The following is a 22,468-nucleotide window of genomic DNA, read 5'->3' on the forward strand; positions in this document are numbered from 1 at the left end:
AGCATTTTAGCTGTATCACCGTATTTTGCCTACTCTAATTGACGGCCTAAGTACAGACAGAATCTCTCTCCATCTGCAGATGATGCTTCAAGTGTTGGAAGAACCAAAAAGTTCACAGTTTATAACTGGCAGGCTCAGGTCTTGGGCTATTAGTTTGAGGCACCCTTTCTCCCAAGGTCTGTGTTTACTCTCAGCATTTCCTCCTTCTGCTCTTTCTAGAATTAGTCTGATTAACCTAGAAGCCAATCCCATTTGGAGGTATGGCCCATGCTCAATGAAAGCAATGTTTGCAGACCATAATGGGGACAAATGACTGGATTTCTCGACCCTATTTCAAGCAAGACTGGTATGACTGGCTCCAGATTCTTTCTTGAGAACAAGAAGGGAATAATTGGAGAACTGTAAGGTAGAGGTCTTTCCCAAGGTCCCACCTCCCAAAAGCCACAAAAAAGGGGGTGAAAAGTAAATTAGACTGAATATGAAATGGTTTTAAAAACCCAGGATGTGAAGCCAATAAGTTGGAGGGGGATAAGAAGTACAAGGCTAATTCAGCAAGACCTAAAAGATCAGAAAACCAGGGGCCTTTTCTCTCTGTGTAAAGGCATTTTATCTATTTTATCTCAGGAAATGTATTAACCAAACAAACTTGGAATAGCCTGCTCCCTACTACAGTCTAAAAGGTAACTCTGGAAGATTGAGCAATTGTTGATAATAGAAAAAGGGAATAAAGTAGACGTGAGAATATACCAGCACTGCCTCATGAATCACAATCATTTGGTTCCATAAAATGTGTTCTGTTCTCCTTTTCTTACTGTTTCAGGATACCCTGCTGGACTATACTTGCTTAGGGACATCTTGCTTATCACAACAAATTACTAAGCACCATGTGTTGATTCTTATTCCCATTCTGACAGATTATTTTTGTCTGGCTTGTTCTTCTACCTTTCTGTCCCCCTATCCATTCACTTTCACTAAAAGAATAGTCTGTACTTTTTTTCAGATTTATTACCAAGTCAGGTCTTTTATTTTTCCCTGCTCTCTTTTCACATTCAAGTTTGATGAATCAAAGTGGTGATTTGAATGTCTTCCTTCAGTTCAAAACACACACACACACACACACACACACACACACACACACACACACATTCAGAGAGCCTGTCCATGGCCACAACCCTCTTACAAGACATCCTGGAACTTAAATTCCCTGAGAAGTACTTACATGTGAGGTAGGAATGATGTCTGAGAGAAAAAGACCCCTGTGAATGCATTTCTTTGGCTGATTCTAGCTGTTCCCTGAAGAGAGCTGTTTGTGTTCCAAAAATAAGCTCTTGGGTTTTTTTTTCCTTTTACTGTTAAGGGTGTACCCCAGCCCCGAAGGGTATTCCATGTATAATAAATGTGGTTCTAATGACTATTGATTGGGAAATCCCAGCCTTCCATTTGGCTGTCAGCTCCCTCTGGCAAGTTAGAAATAATCAATAGCAACGTGGGCGGCAGCTCGAACAACAGAGAATGAGTCTCCAATGAATTGAGGCTGTGATGAGGGTGGTCCCTTGTCTTTGGGGAAGGAATCCTGATTCATGGCGGCTTTGGAAACACATGATTTCCAGAAAGGTGTGAAGCACTCTCAGAGAGAAGACCTTTGCAAAGTAGATGCAGCAGCATCTCAAGATAATTCCAGAACTGTGCCAAAGCAGCCAAGTGTCATGGTGGTTGTTTGTCACACAGCAGAGCAGGCTACTGGGGAAAGTGCTAGGACTTGTCATGGCATGTCAGTCCGAATGGGTAGCCAATAAAGTATTATGACTACACCACACTTTATAGGACCAGATGCCCTGCCTTGAACTTTCAACAACACCAGTCATAAATTGTGGGACTTTGGGCAGATTACTTTATGTCATTAGGCCTCAGTTTTTCATCTGTAAAATGGAGTTGTCATTAGTACCTACCTCACAAAGCTGAAATTATCCATGTAAAGCACTTAGCTGTACTTGGCACTTCAAAATAAATATAGCATTAATCAGTCTTCCAGACTAATCCTCACAGGTGATTCCCAAGATAATTTAGGAATTCTAATTAATGTTCTATTTAATCAGTCAATAAAATATAAACCATACACGAGTTTCTTATGTACAGATTTTTATTTAAAATATATAAACAATGGAATTGTAAACCATATGTGTGACTTTTTTTTATCACTTTGACATTTCTTCTTGTTGTGGCTTATCATGATCATTTGAATGTGGAATCTTCATGTCCTATTCTTTCTTTCTCTCCCTGTGGTAAATCAACTACAAATCTAACCAAACCAGTACACTCAATAATCAGCTAATGCTAGAGTCCTTCGCACACGTTTCCTACCAAAGGATGATCTATACTCTGCTTCAACACTTCGGTGACTAGAACTACATCCCCACCTCCCCTGTTAGCCCAGCCTTTTGTTACCTTTTAAATGAAATTTTTAAAATATTGGAATAATTTTATGTCTACAGAAAGTTGAAAGTCCAGACCTTCTTTCGTTACTTATCTTTTAAGAAACTGTCAACAAATGTATATTTTTTCTTGTGCAAGTGTGGACTTCTGTCAATAAATTTATCCTCTTCCCCCCATACTGTGGGGCAGAGGAGTTTGGTTTCCAGCCCACTAGTGTTGGGCTGGGCTGTATGAATGACTATGTCCAAAGGCACATTAGTGGACACAACCCAAGCAGAAGTCTTTTAGGTTCTGCCATGAGAAGCACATGGCCCCATGCAGTCAGTGGTCCAAGGAAGATGGAAGATCTGAACCATACCCTCACCTGGAGTAAAATACAGCTTAACCTAAATCCTGATGCAAAACTACCCATCAGAGTCCAGCTTGGACCAGCCAAAGCATGCTTATCTACAGCCCCATGAACAAGAAATAAATGTTCCTTGATGAAAACCACTGAGTTTGGGAGTAGTCTGTCACTGAATATCACCATGGCCAATCTGATTGATAAACCCTCCATTTTCAGCCAGAACATCACAAGCAATTGCTAAATTTCTTACTGAAACTGCAAAGTACAACCTCTATAGCAGGCTTTTGAGCTATCTCCTGTATTCGTATACCAGTGGGAATTGAGTAGTTTAGTTTAACATAACAGTCATGTAGCCTAGGGGTAGCACAATGGATTCTTCCCCACCCCCTGGGATTCTGATTTATTGATCAGCAGTGGGGTTAGCCATCCATACTTCATGAAAGTCTCCTGGGGGAATAACAACATGCAGCCGGGGTGGACAACCATTGTCTAGTAGGGATGTGGAGCCTGAGCTGTGTTTTTGGAAGGACCAAGCTAAAGAAACAAGAAAGGACACCAAATCCCCATCAGACCATGTGGATGCCTGTGCTGTGGAACTGCAGGAGTCTGCCATGTAGTTTCCATTATATGAAAAACAATAACAACAACAATTACAAAGTCTCATCGATTCACTGTTGCTCACTCAGTAGGGACAAAACAAAAGCTAAGGCCTGGGGCTGGTGACATCTGTAGATGTGGAGTTGTTGAGCAATTATATTGATTTCCCTACAGGAAGATCAGTCAGAGTAGTAATGGTTGTGTGGGTACTGTGGGTGGATGGAGAAGAAATCTGTTAGTCTAGAAAGTCTTTTTAAAGAATGCACCTAGGAATACCTGTTTAATTATGTTGCCTCCAACTTCATAACCTGAGGGACTTTTGTTTCCTTTTTAAATAAACAACCCAGTTAACAAGTTTTTCCAACCCATTTAAACTCCTCTGGGCACACTTGGACTTGTCATCTCTGGTTCCAAGTAATCACTCTGCTCAAATAATGTTGATTAGAAATTTATAAAATCCAACATTAAGACTTGACATAAACAGGATCATCTATAGATGATGGAAATGCAAAGAAAGCTAATTAGAAGGAAAGAACACAGTCATCAGAGTCAGAAAGACCCCGGTTCAAATCCAGATCTGCTGTTGTGACCTGAGGGATCTTGAGCAAATTAGTTTCCTTGCTTCTATTTCTTCATAGACATGAAACAAAGGGCAGAATTTTTCACCAGAATGCTGGTGAAGATGCTAACCTAAGGCAAATTGTGCTCCCCCAGGGGGGTGGCATGCAGGTGAAGGAAGGAAAATGGCGCCAAGAAAAGGGGGAATGGCAGAGTCATGAGGGGCTCTGGGAGAGCAGAGGAGTGTGTCGGTGAAGCCAGGGTGGTTGTCGGTATCTGCTGCGGAAGGAAATTCACAGAGAGGGAGAGACATCTAGGGAGTGTTTGCATAATGTTGGCTGGTGATATCAGCTTAAAGCTCATTCTGTCCCTTTTAAGAATGCCTTAAGATCCACATCACTTGTCATGGTTTCCAGAAGTGGATCTGAAAAGGTGGTAGACAAAGGTTGGCACTAACATGGCCTTAGAATAAAGGGTTGTTGTGAAGATAAAAATGTAATATGTAGAAAAGCATTTGTTCTAGCAGATAGAACGTATCGGGCTATTATTATTCTAAATCTGTCCTTTCTTTAAGGACAGCTAGTAGGCATCCATTTATTCCAAAAGCCCATGCCACTGCATGAAGCATCGGGTAATGCAACCTAAGAAACAAAAAAGGAAATGAAGGCCAGAGGCATTTTCTGGAGACTTCAGCATCCAACTATACCATTGACAATTGTTTGGCTATTTTTGGCTATTTCAGGGCCAAAGCAAAGATGGCCTAAGTGAAGTTTTCAGGTTGTTAAAGAGAATGTAATGCACAGGAGAAGACACATTTGTCATATGCAGAACTTCAAGCCAAATGACAAGGGCAAGTCCATTTACTGTTAGAGTGTCCAAAATTGTTCACGACAGTTTAGTGAATGGGAGAGAAGAGCTGAAGGAGGTGAACTGAACTAAAATAAAGGATCCGTGGCCTTTGAACCCCAGAGTAACAAAAACTACTTCCTAAAATAAAGTAAGTTCTGACACAAACTTTCCCCTTTCAATTTGCCCTACGTGTATTTGTTCAAAGCAAGTTTTTAGTGTCTCCATCACAGTGAGGACAAATCAGTCAGCTACCCTTCTGGCAAGCACTCAGCAGCACCCCGCTGAAAAGCCCACAGAACCCAGGGTAACCATGTGAGGCACAGGAAGGGCCAGGCCCCAGGCAGTGAGCCAGGTCAGGGGTGGAAAGATGAAAGCTCCTCTTCCCCACAGTGCTCAAGAAAAAAGCTGGTGTTCAAATGTTGGCTTTGGAAATGCAAAGCACGACAGAAAACATTTCTTTAATTTACACTGAGCAAAAGCCTCCTGCATCTGGGTGACAATTCAGTTTCTAGTTGCAAATCTCTGCTTCAGGTACTCACTGCCAATCTGTAACCTTCTTCACCCGAGTGGAAGACTATTTGCTTTGACTAAAATTTCAAAAGTGTGAACAAATCGTGTCAAATATAGCATGAAGGAAATACAATTGTGTACCTGAGATGAAATTTCCCTTTGGAAACACTGAATTTTCAGTTCCATGAGTACCATTGTATGTGACCTGTGGCTGATAGACCTACAATCTATCTTACCTTCAGCTAATTTTATCAGTAAGAGAGGAAGTAGGAAGCTCAGGATGCATGCTTCTGTTTACCCTTCTATCATCTGTTTTCATATTGTGTACCAGTGGGCTCTCTGGTTTATTAGAGCTGTGAGTATTTTAAAAAGCAGTGGCTAAGAGAGGTTCCCTTATAGGAAATAAAAGGAATATAGTCTACTCATGCAGACACAGTTAATGTACCTTTCTTCCTCTCGAAGGGACTATATAATAAAGATGGAACCTTAACATATTTAACCTTGGGAATGGAAGTGAGGGATCAGCCTGTTGGGTAAATTCTTGTTTTCTAAGATCAGGTAATTTTAGCCACAATTCAGTCCAAACAGTGACCATTTATGGAGTAATCATTTTTTTCTTATTCTAATATTGGGTCCTCTGGGCTATGATCTCTCCCTCTCTCTCTCTCTGTGAATTTCTTCTTATGAAAAGTTTCACTAACTTGTTATTTCATTTTGTATGAGGTAAACCATCTTAACAGTGAAGAATAAACTTTCACGAACTCAGGACAATCCCAGGACATCAGCATATGAAATGCAATTGATTAAAAAAAAAAAAAAGTACTCATGAACATAGTAAAGACTGTCTCACTTGTGAAATAATATATTTTTTTTAATGTACTTGCTGCCATTGTGAATGTTTGACAATCCTATATAGCTCAGTAGTCATCAACCTGGAGGGAATTTTGCCTGCTATGGAACATCTGGAAATCCTTGAAATATGTTTGCCACAAACTGGCTGGGGTTGGGGGGAGGTTGAGGACTGCTCCCAGCATCTAGTGGGTAAGGGTCAGGTATGCTGCTAAACATCTGACAGCCATCTACATCAAAGAATTCTCTGGCCCAAAATGTCAGTAGTGCCATTGCTGAGGAAACCCTGCTACAAGAGGAGTCCTCAAGGAATGCCAATGAGGAATCAAAAAGACAGACTAAGAACTGAGAACAAGGGTTGAAAACTGGTGTAGCCACGTTGGATTTTTAGGAATCTGGTCATGCCAGGAAAACAAAAGGACAGTGAAAGAGAAAAATGAAGTAAAAGATATACCAATCTATAACCAACATACAGCTACACAACCTGGATTATATTTTCCTTTGGAAAGAGTTAAAGCACAAAATTTAAATATATAACAGTATTAGACAATAAAGGGAACTCATACTGTTAATGGGACAGAATCATTATGAATTTCTGCAAAATGGGAAGTATATGGAATAGAATTGACAGGGAAAACTACAACCCAAAATAGGATAGGATGGGGCCCTAAAAAAACTTTTCAAACAGGGTAGTACCAGTAAGCAAAGTATAGGGTAGTGGTTCCTAAACTTGGCTGCATATTCAAATCTGAACATCTTTCAAAGCTGCCAGTGCCCAAGACACATCCCGGACAAATTAAATCACAATCTCAGGGAGCCTGGGTGGCTCAGTAGGTTAAGCATCTGCCTTCAGTTCAGGTCATGATCCCAGAGTCCTGGGATCGAGCCGCACATCGGGCTTCCTGCTCAGTGGGGAGTCTGTTTCTCCCTCTCCCTCTCCCTCTCCCTCTGTGTGCTCCTGCTCTCTTTCAAATAAATAAATATATCTAAAAAAAATTTTTTTAAAGATCACAATCTCTAGGAATGGGATGAAACATTAGCATTTTTGGAAGCATCCCTGGTGACGCCATATGAAGACAAGTTTGAGAACCACTGGTGTAGAGGTAATCAAAGGATAAATATTGGCCATCAACTAAAGCAGTGCTTCTCAGACTTTTGCCTGCTTATGAATCACTAGAGTAACATCCTAAATGCAGATTCTGATTTAGCAGGTCTGGGATGGGGCTTGAGAGTCCATATTTCTGACCAGCTTCCACAGGATGCCAATGTGGCTGGTCCGTGAATCACTCCTGGAAGAGCAAGAAACTGAAGAGGACCAGGCCATTCCCATCACTCTTACCCCAATTCCCCTTCCAGTTGCCACAAAGACAGAAATTGCCTCTAGTATCAGTCCTCTGGTTAAAGCCCTGAGGCCAGCTCTCTAAACTAAGTGGAGTATAGGCCTGGAAGAAGCTAAGAGAAAAGGAAGGAAGACCTCAAGGTCACCCCCAGCCTACACAACAGACAGTAGAAAACAAGAAGGAAAAGGCCACTGAACTCAGGAGTTGAGGGTATTTGGGGCATCATTTTCATCCACAGAAAATAAAGCAATGATTTAGATTACAATAAAAGTATTTTTGGCAATGACCTTAATTACTAAGTATAGTGAAATCTTACAGCTAAATGTTAAGCAGCCACTAAAATTTATATTATGGAAGAATAAGTAAGGATCTAGAAGGAAGTTAATGATATAACTTTCATTTTAAAAACCTAACAGGGTGGATAGAAGGGGGAAAGAAAATAAGCAAGGGAACAAGAAAGAAATGCTTTTGAGAACATGTACACTTTGGGGTTAGCTATCATTCTCTCTGGGGAAGAGGTGGTGGAATTGTAGGCGATATTTATTTTTTTCTTAGTAGAAACAAGATAATCGAAATACCACTCTCTTCCTCCGAAGAAGATGTTTAGGTCTCAAGCTCTACTTAGTCCTACTCACAATTTCCAGGGGATAATCAAGCTGCCCTTTACAGCTTTCTCAAATTGCTGGTCCTCTGCTACAAGCCACACCCATGGTCACCAAGAGCTAATGGTGCAACCCCAGGCTCCGTACGGTTAATAGAATCACTGGTGCTGTTGATAAGCTCTCCCAACCCTGGGCTCCAATACCACTCCACAGCTTCCCCAGCTCAACCTACAATCACAGCTCTTTCTTCCCAGGGTAAAGAAATCTGATTCGGAGTATGGCAGCCATTTGAGGCTAAAACTAGATTTAGAAAATATTGTAAATAATGGTAACGCCAATAGGCTTCACCCACTTGCTCTGGTTTCATGTCTCAAAATGGTACCCACGCTATATCACCTTCCCTCTCAAAGGTCTTAACACCAATTTACATCGTCCCAATTATAAGCCCCCGTATTCCTTTTATAATTCTACATTGACAGGGTTGAGGAGAGGTATGTATATGGATACCTGGTGATCTACCTTGACTAGCCAGGATCCCTGATGTCAATCCATTGATTACGTTCCTTTCACAACCTCAAATTGAAAAATTTTAAAGATTTTTTATTTATTCATTTGAGACAGAGAGAGAGAGAGAGAAAGCATGAGCAGGGGAGCAGCAGAGGGAGAGGGAGAAGCAGACTCCCCGCTGAGCTGGGAGCCCAGGGTCCTGGGATCATGACCTGAGCTGAAGGCAGATGTTCAACCAACCGAGCCACCCAGGTGCCCCTCAAATTGACTTAAACAAGTTGGTTTTTGGAGAAGGTTGTAGCATAGGACCTCACTGATGAGTACATTAGCATAACAGGAAGTTTGTTTTTTTAAAAAAGTAATAATCCAGAGTGGCTGCACCGGCTTGCATTCCCACCAACAGTGTAGGAAGGTTCCCCTTTCTCCGCATCCCTGCCAACATCTGTCGTTTCCTGACTTGTTAATTTTAGCCATTCTGACTGGTGTGAGGTGATATCTCATTGAGGTTTTGATTTGAATTTCCCTGATTAACATAGCATAATAATAAAAAAATAAATAAATTCACAAAATTAATGAAAAAAAAAGTAATAATCCAGAAGACTACAAGCAAACTACATTTGGAGACTCAGTCATAAGTGATCACTACACCATGTGTCCAATTACAGTACCATTTAGATATGTTAACATTACTTTTATATAGAAAGAAAAATTGATCAGAGTATTTCAAGCTCCTTCATTATCAACATGGTATTTCAAGTCTTTGGCTAAAGATTCATGGTTGGTTGCTTCTGTTAGACCATTAATTATTGTGCTTCATTATGGACAACCTCAGGTTTAAAGTTATTAGCTTTTTAACTCTTCTTTGTAATTAGATCAGCATAGTTTTCTGTTAAAAGGCAACAAATCAATAAGTCAGCTGAAGGAAATATTTCCTGCCTCGGGCAACATATAATTAGTCTGTTAGCCTCAAATGTCTGTGAAGTGAATTGTTTGATGTTACTGTCAAATTAAAATTCCTCTGATTTGTTAAGGATCTACTATATATTTATTCCTAATGCTATAGAGTAATTGTAATTCAGCTGTTTGTTTGGCCATATATATATATTTTTTTTTCATTTAGGTCCCTTTCTTGTTAAAACTGAATAACAATCTATACACTAAAAAGAAAAATAAGAAGCTATCATCAATAGAGGATAAAATAGAGAAATAGAGGAATAAATGCCAAATATGTCATTCTTCAACAAAGCAACTTAGCTCAAAAGTATTATATGCAAATATGTTATCTATCACACTAATTTATCTTCCTAAAATGTCATCAGGAATACACCTAAAAAAGATAATTAAAAACAAGCTATGACTATGAAAATCATTAAGAGAAGTAATGTGAACACAGAAGGAGACCTAGAAACTAACAAGATCCAGGTGTCCACTAAAATATAAGTTCCTTGAGGGTAAAAACTTGCCTCTTATTTACCACTGTATCTTCAACCCCTAAAAGAGTGTCTGGCACATGGTAGATCCTTAATAAACATTTGCTGCATAACTCACTGTTCAGAGTAGCTCTCTACAAGAGAACACAATGGATATTAAAAGCATAAATATTTTAGTTGCTACAAATAGATGTTCTGTAGCAGAGCAGAAATATTCTGAAAATGCCAGCATTAGGTATATGATATATCCTATAGAGCTAGAAAGAGTCTCTTCCAACTTTATACTCATCAAGGAACTTTCTAATTGCAAAACTCACTTCCAGAGGTGGAACATAGTAAAGGAAACCTAAATGTTCCAGTTATTAAAGCTATGAATGCCCATTTGTCAATTAACACTTGGCATTCAGTTTTATAAATCAATCTCCTTGTGACTTTGGCTGTATTGGTAGATTTCCTAAAACTTTTACAAGTCCTAGGTGAATTTATAGCTTTGAATTTATAGTTGTTCAAAGTTAAACCCAACCAGGTATCCACCAAAGGACAGGCACTCGTTAGAACCCTATCAGAAATATCTAGTCAAACACTTTCCCATTTCAAAACAATGACAAATTCTAGCCATCAAGGGACTGGGCCAACAGCCAACACAAAGAAGAAAGCTGTGCAGTGACCACAGTATGCTCCAGCAGGAAAGAACCATAGCTTGGTTTGGGAGAAAGCTGGATTTTAGACTATCCCTGACTCTAAGAAAATAAATAAATAAATAACTGCATTGGCTATCTCTATTTTTCAGGGATGGGGTTTGGGAATGAGGGGGAAAAAATCACTGTTATGTAGTGAAAGGGAACAGTAAAAAAAAAAAAAAGAAAGAAAGAAAGAAAGAAAGAAAGAAAGAAAGAAAGAAAGAAAGAAAGCACTTTCTCCCAGGTTTTCTTAAGTGAAATTCAGTATATCTCAAGATAGAGGCTTTTGTCCTCTTCCCCATCTCTAAAATCCTGACTCATTGTCCCAACCAATCCAGTTCATTCAATGGTGTATCATTATTCTTCAATCTAATAGGCACATATTTTTAAGGGAGAAGGGAGAAGGGTGTCTCCCTTCTCCTTTATATACCAAATCAAATTATTTCATGAAGTCCTATCGGTTATTCAAAATGATCCATTTCTATCCTTCCTTATTTCCTTTGCCAGTGTCCCAACCTAAGGCTTCACTAAGGCATGCATGAGCATAGACTATAACCTAATAATAGATCACATAACTTATTGGTTTTACTCATTAATGTAATATAAATGCTCCAATTTTTTATTTACATTTTTGTCTTGTTTCCTCCACTAAAGATCTATTTATTTGGGATTGGGATCTGGTGATCATGAAGAACTCTTAGTGTTAGTTCAAATAGATAACATTTTGTGGGGCCTACCACAAAATTTACCTTTCTAAATCAAAAGTCTTATATCTACCTAATACAGAGTTTCTCCCTCTTTTCAAGAACAGTTTTAGTTATCTAGTGCTTCAAAATCCTGGCGTTGGGAGCATCCACTTCCAAGATCACCCACTGCCTTACATGGCTGGTGACAGAAGGACTCCATTATTTGCAAGTGGTAAGCCTGAAGATCCTCACAACATGGTGTGGGCTTCTGCCAGAATGAACAATCCAAGAATAAACAAAACAAAAGATAGAATGTCTTTTATGATCTGTTTTTGGAAGTCACATGCCATCATCCCACTGGTTCTACAGGGCAGTGCCACTTAACGTGGAAGGAAATTACACAATAGCAGGAATACCAGGGGGCAAGGTTTATTGAAGGCCATCTTGGAGAATGGGTACCACATCAAAAACAAACTTCTATGTGCATGTGGGTTGTGGTCATCAAACACTTCTGTGGGTCACCATTTCACTCTATAATTTCCAAGATTACAAATGTATCCTTGTTTAGAAGAGTAATTTCTAGGATGGAATTTAGGAAGATACTGACCTAAAGCTTTGTATGTAGAAACACAGCAATAAAAATGGGACAAGTTGCTTACATTCAATAATGCTAAACAACCAGTTTGAATACATGGCTAACAACGAATTTTCTCCCTAGTCCCAAATGTTTATATTTATATTTATATCACCTGTCATTTTGTTTCATATATTAGTGGGGTGCAGGGGCAGTATATAGAGACTTACAATCATGGGTTCTGGTTTCAGCTTGCTATTTGAGTTTGAGTCCTTAAGTGAACTGCAGATCCCACTTCAGCTTTGGTAACCTCTTCTTTGCCACTCAAAGTATGGTCCAAAGAACAGCAATATCATCATCACCTGGGAATTTATTAAAATTGCAAATGGATGGGCTTTCACTTCAGACCCACTGAATCAGGATATGTGTTTTTAACAAGATGCTCGGTGATTTGTGTAGGGAGTGCTTATCCAGGAACTACTTCACAGACTGTGAAAGCTGTTATGTCAAATTTTTCACTTCTCCAAAGGAAAACACCTATCAGGATTCTCTGCATAGCAGATGTCTCAGAACACTGCTGATTGAGTGACATCATTGCGACTTCCCCTGCTGGGCAGGCTTTCTTTCTGCTTTTGCCAGTGAAAAAGCAGTAACTCTTTGCCCGTTAACTCTTTAAAATGTAAGTGTGCACATAAACAGAGCAGAAAGTAGGAAACATATTTTTTCATTTTTGTTTTGCTTTCTTCTAATGTACTAAGTACAAAGGCATTAGGCTCATAATTAATATTATGATGAAAATCTTCCCACTTTTCAAAAGATAAAATTGCAGTTCTCACTGGACACTATAGATTTCCAAACTCCCACAATGAACTTGGGCAAACTGTCACTTCACTTCTTGAGTCCCAGGTGTCTCCTGAGCGAAATATGGCTCATAACTCATAAAGTTTTTTCTTTTTATATTTTTTGCACATTTGTAGTTGGTAAGATGTACAGATTTTGATGCACAACATGATGAGTTTTTACAAACATATATACCTGTGTAACTACCACACCAATTAAAATATGGAACATGTTCACCACCCACAAAGTTCCCTTAGCTCCCTTTCAGTCAATCTTACCTTCTAGAATGGATGGATAGTGAGGAGTTTTCAAGATGATATTCAGGAAGTTAGAACTGGAAGGAGACTATTTTAGACTCAAAGGAACTGAAACTTACCTAAGGTCTTAGAGCTAGCAGGTGGCAGAGCTGAAAATTGATTCTAGGACAGCAAATCTTTCACAGTATCCTTTTCTGTAAGTTAAGGTGTAATGTGGAAGGGTATATACATGGGACTTTCCTCACCATAAATTATTGTTTTCTCTGTTAAACTTTATATAGATGGAATTAATCCATTTGTCGCCTTTGACTCTGACACCCTTCACTCAACATAATGGTTCTGAGATCCATGCATGTTGTTGCATGTGTGAGTATTTCTCACAGAATTGTGTTGAAATGTAAATGAGATATATGGAAAAGTATATGTTTCCATGCTTTTAAATCTGAAAATCAACTGAGGGCATTTGGGGCCTAAAATTTCCATCTTTCTCTCCCAGGTACTAGGAGTGAGGGGGTAAAATGTCATCTCCCATTGGATGAGCTACTTCTAATTTTGTTACCTTTACTCAGATTTGCTGATATGTTCCTGAGATTACTACTGCAAATAAAAGGGGCTGTGCTCTCCTTCTGTCAGAACATGATAACTGATAATCTTACAGGTTTTCCTTCAGCCTGGGGATGATGCTTGGCATTGATAACCACAAGCTCCAATGGGAATTTTCCAGGAAAGCAAAAAGCACCTGGAAAAATCTCTGTCCATCCATTGTCACTATGGCAACATGTAATTATAACTGCCCCAAATGAGAATGCCTCTCTCTACCGATACAATACAATTATGCCACTTCAAAACCATTCATTTTCAACAGGATTGCTCAGCATAGACTGACGGAAGAATTATGTCTCAACCACAATAATGATGAAAGGTAATTATGTGAGTCCTACCAACACTTTGACATTGAGATGAAGTTTTGTCTATGAGATCACTAAGCTGTGATCCAGCAGGAAACAGGAATAATTGTCTTGGCCAAGATTCCATGACCAACGTGAAGCAGATAATTGAGGCAATTATTTGGCAAATTCAAACCAAAAAGCATACTAGAGTAATAACACTGTTCAACACTAATGGTGCTCTCAAGTAAGATAACTGTAATTATATGTTCCTGTAGCAACAATGCTTAAACATTTTTCCCCACCCATCTTAACTTCAGGTATTTATGAGAATACTCACTTTCTGATAGTTTCCAACATTGAGTATTCACTTGAAATGCAGTTTTAAGGATGATTTTTAGGTATACAAAGATGGAAGTCTAGTGTCCTTATCATTTATATATTTTTAAACTTCTAGGGGAGTCTAAAGAAAATTGGTGAGATATTATCCTTAATGTTGAGGCCAAAGCAATATGTTCAAAGGAAAGTATCTTTCGATTCTGTCTCACTGTTAATATAGTGGATGCCTGGTTTGTAGCTGCTATTACGAAGGTGAAATGTATTAAACAGGTTTATTGCACTAACAAGTTATAAAATTCATTTCAAACCGGCATACACCATGAAAAGTTTAGAGGTAGGTACTGCTGGATGCTAATGACATGTTTTGAGCCATGCTTCAACATGTCAACACAAATTTCTTTCCTTCCTCTGTGATGACTTGACTTTATTTTTCCCCATTTTTAGATGTAATTGATATATAACAATGTATAAGTTTAAAGGTATACAATGTGACAATTTGATATATGTATATATGGCTAAGTAATCACCACAATAAGATTAGTTAACACATCTGCAACCTCATAAAATTACCCATCTTAGGTGTGTGTGATAAGACCTTGTAAAATTCACTGTTTTAGCAACTTGTAGGTACACAATACAGGATTGTTTGTGATGGCTTTAGTTTCAGGTCAAATCTCTCTAAGTGGCAAAGACAGAAATAGCAGACCTATCCTTGCTTCTCTTAGCTTAGCAACCCCAATGGCACAATAGAACTTATTCCTGATGGTTCCAGCAAGAGTCTCGGGATAAAGCAGGTGGTCCCAGTAGGTCACACATCTACCCAGAAGGAAAAGAGGGAGTCTATTACTATTTATGTCTACCTGAAACACACCCAATAAAACTTAACTTTACAAATTCATCTCAAAGAGGACCAAAATATAGGATCATTGTGTTTAGTGGAGTATTATTAATAGAATACATAATAATAATCCAACAAGCAGTTATGAAATGCCCATGGGCCAGTGTTAAGGTTTTTTTTTTTTTAAGTTAAAATATAAATAAATGATAGTTTCTGACTCCTATCATCTGAGAGTTTATGACCTAGCAGGGAGTCAGGACTTAAAATAAATGTGAAGTTAGAGAATGTAAGACAATATACAGTCCTATGCAATATTGGAGAATTCAGATTATAAGAGGTATGGGAATTTATTGAAGTGAATGGTAAAATATACTTGCTCTATATCCCAGTAGTTCTACTGCTACTCAAGAGTAATAAAATAATATATTCACAAAAAGACTGTCAAAAGAATGTTTATAGCAGCTTTATTTGTGGAACAAGAGATCCACAGATAAATAAGTTGTGGTATATTCATACAATGGAATATTACTCTATAATAAAGAAGAGAATGATCTACTAACATGGATGAATATCAAAAACCTTACTCTTAGACAAAGAAACATGGAAAAAATGCAACATATCATTGTAATTCCCTTTAAATGAAATAGAATAGGCAATAGAGTGGCAGAAAACAGATCACTGGCTACCTGGGTCAAGAGTGAGGGATTAGCCTCAAGGGGCCATGAGGAAACATTTGGAAAGATAAAAATATTCTATATCTTAATTGGTTACATGGGTATAAATATATGCAAAAACTCATCAAACCATACACTCAAAATGAGGGCATTTAGCTTATTTAAATTATGCTTCAATAAGTTGATTAAAAAACAGTAAGAGGAGTACATTAAATCACTGGGTCAGTGTTAGTAATCAAGGAGGTAGTAGATAAGACTTTATTGTTTAAAATAGTCATAAATTATATGGTGTGTGTGTGTCTCTCAGAGAGACAGGGGAGAGCGAGAGAGATGAATACATTGCCTAACATAACATGATGAGAAGAACCTGGGCACTTGATCCAAACACATCCACTTCTACATGCTATTTTTGCCATCAGCTGGCAGGAAAGTGATCCCATTTGCATTACCTGAAAAATTGACCACCACCTACTTCCTTGGAATATTAAAAGATATTAAATGCAAAGATCAAATTAAATTAAAATGATCTGATGAAAAAGAATAAAATCTATTCAATGCATTAAAATGATAGAATAAAGAATATAATAAAGAATAGTAAAATATGGGTGGATGGATGGATGGATGGTTGGATGGATGGATAGAAGACAGATTACTTTTAACTTTGGCAAGAGGTTTTGTCAAGAGTAAGGAGGCAATCCTGTGCACAGAAGTACACACTTCATGGAAATTCTTTATTCAGAAAAATAAGGAAGAAAAGGGGCTACAGAATAAATTCAGTACTTTGACCACAGAAGTAGTCAGTGTTCTATCTGGGCCAGTTGAGCCAAAGATAGTCACAAAGATTAAATGATTCATTTCCTACTCTTTGTTACCATAATTATAATATTATCATAGCTGAGATAAACAGTGAATGAGTGTCTAATGCAGAGCGAGGTATCAGAGGGGTTGTCTTGAGTTTGTAAATAAAAGAAAGTACACTGAGCCTGCACTTTGGGGAATGCCCTAGGTACCACCTGATGTGCAACATCTCCAGATAACTTGGTCATTCTATGTAAATAAATTAAACGCTATCTATGGAGTAGTTGTGTAATTCCCCGTTACATGGACCAGCAGCTTTAGGACCACCAGTGAGCTAGTTAGAAATGCATGCAATATCTGCTGATTAGGATTTGCATTTTAACAAGATCCCCAAGTGATTCCTGTGCACACCAAAGTTTGAGACCAAACAGCCCTGCTCCCTTGCTTCATGAAAGGAAATCTAGGACAACAAGAAAGGGAAGCTTATTCTCCTTGTACGGAGACTTATTCTCAGGCTTGAACTGCTAACTCAAAAGCTCCTATAGACTTAGGCTACCATGAAGAGCCTACTAAAAGGGACACAAAAGTCAGAAGCAATAATGTAGGCAATGGTAGTCAGGAAGTCAGAAGAGCAATATATGCCAAAATGCTCAGCCTCAGTAGTATTAACAGCAACACTGAAATATTACTGCTTACCATCACTGACAAAATTTAAGAGAATGATATTAAATATTGGTAAAGCTACAGGGAAACTGAAACTTTCATTTGTATCACTGATGGAAGTGAAGAGCATTCGTTCATTCATTTTTGAAGAGCATTCTGGCATTAGCTAATTAGATTAACAATGGGTACCCCCTATGACCAAGCTATTGCATGCCTCGATGTGTATCCAGGGAAACCCTTGCACGCATGCCTAAGGAGAGTTACATAAGATTTGTTGCATGAGGCTGCTACAGCATTGTTAACAAGAAAACATGGGCACAGTCTAAGTGACATCCAAAAGAAGAACGTTTAAAACAAAATGTGCTATTTCTATACTCTGAAATACCAAAATATCGGTTAAAAAGAATAAGTGGTTATATGTAGATTCACATAGGAAGATTTCCAAGACATATCACCAACTTAACAAATTAGTTGAAGAATACTATTTAAGATATAAGTTCTTGTTTTTAAAGAAAACACGTATACAAAAAACTCCATATTTCTATAGGTGCAATTACATACACCATATACATATCTGGGGCAAGCACACAGATAAATGACCAGATGAATATACACAAAATCTTTTAAAGTTATTATCTCTGGAGAGGAAGCTGGATCAGCACATGATGGTATAGAGATATGTTAAGTGTGTGTATGTGTGTATTATTTTATTTTTGTTAGCAAATATAATAAATAAAATAACCTGAAGGAGAATTATTTATATAAACCTAATGAGTTACTTTGTATTTCTCACTAAAACATCTGTAAAAATATTATTTTTCTCGGAACCGAACTTTGTATTCAATGTGAAGACTACAGTCTATTGAATTATCACCTTTTTATGGGATATTTTCTGGGTTTTCTAAGTGGAAAGATCCTTTAGCATCCTTACACATAAAAATTAAAATTCTTGAAAAACGTTTCACTATAAAACCTTTGGCATTTTCAGCGTGACTTGCAATCAGTTACTGGTTATTTCCTTCCAAAAAAAACTATTAAAACACTTTGAGTAATATACAAGACTAACTTTTCTCAGAAATTTTAACATTTCCCAGAAAATATAACATTTGCATAAGTTGCCATAGGATAAAATCTTGTTAAGTATATTTCTATTTATAATTCCCATTACTACATCCATCTCCTACCTATACCTGGATCCACAAAAACTGCCTTCCCCCCTGATTTTGCCCACATCTTGTTTAATTCTTACTGCAACTCTATGATGTACTATTATTATCCCCATTTATATGTAAGAAGCAGGGACTCATCAGGTTAATTAAGTAACTTGCTCAAAACCAGGTTTTGTATACCAAAGATCCCAGTTTCCAAATTTGTTATGCCTATTATATACTCCCCTTAAGAGTTTATGAGAATTTCACCTACTCTACATCCTCACCAAGATTTTGTATTATTATTTTTCATTTATAAAATATAATTGTGGGTATATAGTGGCTTCAAATTGTGGTTTTAATTTTCATGTCCCTAGGGCCTAATGAAATTGAGCACCTTCACCTATGTTTATTGGCCATTTGAATAACATCTTTTGCTAACTCTTTGCTCAAATCATTTGCCCTTTTTCTATTGTGGTAACTGTTTATTTCATCTGGGGAAGACTTGGGACTTCCGAGATTCCCCAAAAAGTGTCCATTAGCAACATCCCTTCCCTAATTAATCATCTACCTCCACTGATTTACAAAGTGCCTGAATCTTCTACAAGAAGATTTGGAACTCTGGGAATTTCAAGAAAAAAAAAAATCCCCTTCCTCAGAAATCCTAATAAAATAAACAGAAATAAACAATTTAAAACCCACCACAAATGCAATCCATAGCTATTTTATTGATTTTTATTGGTACTTTCCTCTTACTGTTATGGGAGACCAGTAACTTTCTCATTAGAAAATTTTCTTGACTTCCTAATGCTTGAAAAGCACCATATCAATGAGTGGTACAATGTCTCAAGGCTTTGACTGTGTTTTGTTTGTTTTGTTTCAAAGTGGGTGGTATGGTTCTTAACTTTAATATTCTAGGTCATAATTTCTCAGCAATCCAGACTCCCAAGTGTTCTCAAATATAATACTTTAAAGATCCCAAATTAACTAAAACTAATATAACAAATAATGAAACCACACATTCTGATGAGAGGATTATAAGAAAGAGTGTGGAAATGAATAAGACAGAAATATTCTGAAACAATTTACCAAGGGCGATGAAGAGCCACAAGGCCTTTGTTAGATTTATATGTAGAAGTCTGTCCTTCCAGAAGCACAGAAAAGAGTGGTTTTGAGAAATTTAAAGAACATTTGCCCATTGAAGAGGCCAAAACATAACTAGTGATGGTTCTTTTAGGTTTTTTTTTCTTTAAAAAAATGCCCCGATTCTTTTCAAAGAGCCATTAGCGTTTCAATTCTTGTCTCTCTGTTGAGTATTAGAAGGGCATTCACACTTAAGTCATAAACTGTCAAGAAGCTTCTTTTTCTCTCTCCAATCTGTATTGTTTTGTTCTGTGTATGACAGGAAAAAATCACTTCAAGACATTACCAAAGCCTGAGGAAAATGCTCAATAGTACACAAGGTACTAGTGTATACTAGTCGTTTCATTCTCAGTTTGAGTATTTTAAACTAATTTGTGCAGAACTATTTTTTTGTTTCCCTGAAGAGTTTTCCTAATTAAAGTTTTCTGGGGAAAGAGGCCCTTCCGTTGACACAATTCAATATTGCAGGAAACATTGGTGTCACCTTGATTCTCAAAAATGATAGGAAAGATGAGGTGAGGCAAAAGTAAGCAATTAGGGCTCAAAATGAGGTTCCTACACCTTTGTCTCAGCTTCACCTAGAAGTGCAGACATGTTACTGAAATAAGCCTGCGTTAAACTAACATCTTATTTTTTAATCATTTTTGGCATTTAGGTAATTTTCCATATCTTATTTTTGTACAAAGGTGTAATATCACATAATATAATTTCAAATACTTGGCTTCCAAATGCCCTCAAATAAAAGAACGAACCTTATTTCTACTGGAAATTAGAAACCAATCATTTTGTAGAAAGCAAATTACTCAATCTGTCTGATTTGAGCTTCACAAGATGCTTTAACAAGTCACAAGTCTCTGAAGACAATGTCAAGTTAAAACAAAGGCAATTAGGCTGGAACTAGATTTATTTTATGGCTAAATTTCCAATTCCAAAAGGTGAGGCCCAAGAATAGAGACATGTCTATTGTGTTCTGTTTGATTTTTGTTAGTTTGTTTGATGGAGAATAACTTTGACAAGTTTAACAATGGACTCCCTTCTCAGCAAGAAATCAAAGATAATTTAGATGAGGGAATGAACCCTGGTCCAGCAATCATTAAGCAGCTGGGTGGCCTTTGGAAAGACACTTCATGTTGCTGGGCTTTCGTTTCAGCATCTACAAAATAAGCCTCTGAACTCTATAATTCCTATCATCCCTTCCAGCCCTGATTTTCTGTGACAACATTTAAAAATCCATTTAAGCTAAAATAATTTACATTTTAGTACTGATCCTGTAAAAGACCAATCAGTACCATCGTAACTAATAAAACCAAGACAAAACAGTAGCAGTCTGGTGATAATCATGATAATAACTATTTTAGATTTGAATCAAGCTGCACAATTTACAAAGAGTTTTCGCGCTTCTATCAGTGTCATTTCTTAGTTCCCTAGGACTGCATAGCTTGCAAGTTGTAAGTCCAGAACAAATCATTTGGTTCAAGAATCAGGGTGTTCCAAACTCATAGAAAAAAAAAGATCAGACTTGTGGTTGCCAGAGTGGAGGTGAGGAAGGGGGGAACCAGAAGAAGGCGGTCAAAAGGTACAAACTTCCAATTATAAGATAAATAAGTGGTAGGGACGAAATGTACAACCTGATGACATTGCTAACAGCGCTGTAATAATATACAGGAAAGTTAAGAGAATAAATCCTAAGAGTTCTCAACACAAGAAGGATTCCCCCGCCTTTTCTCTCTTCTTTTTATTGTATCTGTCTGAGAAAATGGATGTTAGCTGACATACTGTGGTGATCATTCCATAATATATGTAAAGAGAACCATCATGCTGTATGCTTTAACCTTATATGGTGATGTGTCCGTTGTTTCTTAATAAAAACTGGGGGGAAAAAGAAACAGGATGTAACCCATATTTTGCTATCTTTGTGGTAATTTTGAAGGAGGAGTGTGTAGAATTGGTTATCGATGTCAGACTTTGACATTAAAGTGAGGGTCTTTTTATACTAGTAACGCATTCTTTCCCTCCCGATGACATGGCAGTAGACACATAAAGGAGAGGATCCTTGAAGTGAAATGATATGTTTTCCTAGAATTATAACCGAATAAGCACTCCTCCTCTCTCTTGTCTTAGACTGACAGGGAGAACCAAACGATACGGTGGTCAAAGAAGGAGCTCAAGAAACTGTCATACTTCAAATCAATTATTTACTATGAGTGTGGGTGGGTAGTTACATAAGCTCTCTGTGTATAAAGAATAATAATTCACCTCAAAAGAACTAATGAAATTTGTTCATGTGAATGTGTGTGCATTTCAGGGCTGGCATACATTAGGCAATCCCTATATATTGGTTTTCTATCTTTTCCCTAAGAAGCATCATGGAATGTTAACATTGAAATGCCCCACATCCCTGAAAGGACGAAAAGCACAAACCTGGTTCTAAACCCAGGCCCATCTTTACGAACCAGATGATCTCTGAACATCAGTTGTCTTACGTGTGTGTGTGTGTGTGTGTGTGTGTGTGTACACCACCTACCAAAAAGATTTATTCTAAAAACTGTAGTCTATTCTGCTACAGTGCTTATTCTTATAATGAGAACTAGCTGATACGTGATTATTAAATAGAGGAATTCTGCCAGTATAATTGAGAAATCAGGTTGTTTTACAGACTTTATTTTTTCTGGTCACATGCTGTTTTGCACCAAGTAACTATAGCTATATGCCAAGCCCACCCACACAGCTAATTACAGCAAGGCTTACAGGAATACAGTAGTATATATTATGCTCATTTACCCCTGTATGCGGCCTTGTGGCTTGGTTTATCCAAGTTCTCTGCTTTGAAGGTGTTTACTGAGCAATTTTCTCTGATCTTTGACCTAAACTTAGCAGCTGCAGCTCTCTTTTATATCCCTTTCCATAAGCCTATCTTTAC

The sequence above is a fragment of the Zalophus californianus genome, chromosome 1 (assembly GCF_009762305.2).
Source record: "Zalophus californianus isolate mZalCal1 chromosome 1, mZalCal1.pri.v2, whole genome shotgun sequence".
Classification (NCBI taxonomy): Eukaryota; Metazoa; Chordata; class Mammalia; order Carnivora; family Otariidae; genus Zalophus; species Zalophus californianus.